Below are 2,656 nucleotides of genomic sequence, written 5' to 3'. Positions count from 1 at the left end.
AGTCCACGTCCTACATGGAGCTTACAGTCTTAATCTCCATTTTAGAGATGACTTAACTGAGGCACAGAAAAATTAAGTGATTTGCCTCAGGTCTCCTAGCAGACAAGAGGTAGAACAAGTATTAGAAACCAGGCCCTTCCGATTCCCAGGCCTGTGCTCTATCCACTAGGCCACGCTGCTTGATTATTTAGTACTTATTACAATAATTGTAAGCACACATCCACAACAGCCATCAAACCCTGACAGTATCACCAGTTGCCATTTGACAAGGATCTCTCCCACCTTGATTCCTCATTTGTCCCTATTATTAGTGGCATTATTCATTCATTCAATCGTATTTATTGACCACTTGCTGCGTGCAGAGCACCTTACTAAGCACTTGGGAGAGTACAATATAGCAATAAACAGACACATTCCCTGCCCACAGTAAGCTTACACTATAGAGAGGGAAACAAACATTAATATAAATAAATAAAATTACAGATATGTACCTAAGTGCTGCGGGTCTGGGCCGGGGGAAGAACAAAGGGAGCAAATCAGAGTGACGCAGAAGGAGGTGGGAGAAAAAGAAAGGAGAGCTTAGTCAGAGAAGGCCTCTTGGAGAAGATGTGCCTTCAGTAAGGCTTTGAAGAGAGGCAAGAATTACTCTGGAGCCTTCATTTCCTTAGGAGGGCACAGATTAGTGTATCCACCTGCTTGATCAGCTCCTCAACCCAGTGACAGATCTTTCACACTAACTAACCTTCACACGACAATCACAGTGTCATTAAAGACAACGTACTCTCCCAAACTCTTAGTACAGTGCTTTGCACAATAAATACAATTGAATGAATGAATGAAACACCAGTAACCTGTTCCGGAGTCCACTCATGCCTGCTCCTGCTTTCCTGTGCTAATAATAAACTCCCTCTTGCCTGAACTCTTACTTTAAATGGAAGTACCTGCTTCAACCTCTCTCAGGGTCACACCTGGAGAGTTTCCAGTACTCTACCAGTCTTGACTATGGGAGGGAGAGTCAAGCAGAAGCATATCCATTCCATTCCTAGCTTAGGCAATGGCTAGCGAATGGAAGGCATTCTGCTACAAGTCAAAACTCCCCAGTGCTGGGCAGTAGCAGCTTGGGAGAGAATCGAGGGTGGAGACTTAAGTTTCCTGCACAGATGGAGGTAATGGTAAACCACTTCCATATTTTTACCAAGAAAACTCTACGGATACATTACTAGAATGATTGCAGATGGAGGTAGGGGGGTTCTGGGAGAGAAGTCTCCATGCGTCACTATGGGTTGGACACAACTCGATGGCATAAGACAAGACCTGCTACAGATGAATGCCTTTAGAGGAGAAAATGAATGAAATCTAGGTTATTACTATTATTGCATTTTGATTTCTTAAAGATCTCTTTGATGCCTTAGATAATCTGTGCTCTGAAAAGTCTCACGTTAGATATTAGGCAATACACTGTAACCATCTGTAGTTGAGAATAGAGTCATCTTGGTTTGGTAGCATCTTCTGAACTGACTCCAACATAAAATGAATCTCCAGATCCTTAAAATTTTAACTAGTGTGTGTGACCCCCTTAGTTACTGAAATGACTTTGTTGTTATTCTGCTTCCATTTGTGGCGATTACACTTATTGTTAATATCATTACTGTGGGTATCATCATTATTACTGATAGTAATGTCTTTTTTGTCCCCATACTAAAATACTTTGGAAAGAAGCAACTCCACCTTCTGTTCATCTACCTGGTGGATGTTATTTTTAATCCCAGAACTAAATTAATATGTTCCCTACCACCAGGTTCCACCATCTTGGAGATTTCCTAATGGTGGAAGTTAGGAGGGGCTAGGATTCTTTCAGTTCATTCAATCGCATTTATTGAGCACTTACTGTGTGCACGACACTGTACTAAGCACTTGGGACACTACAGTATAAAAGTAGATACATTCCCTGCCCACGACAATTTTACACCCTAGAGGGGGAGACAGACATTAATGAAATAAAATAATATAAATAAATAAATTGCAGATATGTACTTTAGTGTTGTGGGGCTAGCAGGGGGGATGAATAAAGGGAGCGAGTCAGGGCATTGCAGAAGGAAGTGGGAGAAGAGGAAAGAGGGCTTAGTCAGGGAAGTCCTCTTGGAGGAGCTGTCCCTTCAATAAGACTTAGAAGATGGGGAGAGTAATTGCATTTTGAGAAAAAGCAGATCTCCTCTAAAGATACTGCTGGAAAAGATGGGAGAGTTGAAAAGGGTGCAGGAGTGGGGAGGGGCTGGGAAAGGGCAGGGGAGATTTAGGGAAATGATAGCCTGATAGTGTCCATTTTCTCAATAAAGTAGGTGGGCAGTTTATTTGGGGCAAGGGAATGGGGAGGTGGGGGGATAGGGAGCTTGAGGAGGGAGTTAAATGTCTGGAACAACTGGTGAGGGCAATGGGCATGAGTGTCAGTAAGGGTGGAGAAATAAGTGGGTGAACATAAAGTTGCTTTGATCAATCTTATCCTCACATCTAGATTTTAAGTTCCTTTTGAGCATGGTTAAGTGTTTGCTTTCTCTACTGTAATAATAATAATTATAGCATTTGTTAGTGCTTACTATGAGCCAAGTATTGTATTAGTGCTGGGATAGATACAAGGTAATCAGGTCCCACATGGGGT

At 42.2% G+C, this 2,656-nt stretch overlaps 1 non-coding gene across 1 annotated transcript; it reads left to right on the top strand.

Moving 5' to 3' along the window:
* Window positions 1-950: 950 nt before the first annotated feature.
* LOC114812680 lies at window positions 951-1,088 on the top strand. The gene has a single exon (XR_003760331.1). It is a non-coding gene; the product is annotated as a small nucleolar RNA SNORA7 (small nucleolar RNA).
* Window positions 1,089-2,656: the final 1,568 nt, after the last annotated feature.

This window comes from Ornithorhynchus anatinus, chromosome 5 (genome assembly GCF_004115215.2).
Source record: "Ornithorhynchus anatinus isolate Pmale09 chromosome 5, mOrnAna1.pri.v4, whole genome shotgun sequence".
NCBI lineage: Eukaryota > Metazoa > Chordata > Mammalia > Monotremata > Ornithorhynchidae > Ornithorhynchus > Ornithorhynchus anatinus.
This window is presented reverse-complemented; position numbering and strand designations above follow the sequence as displayed.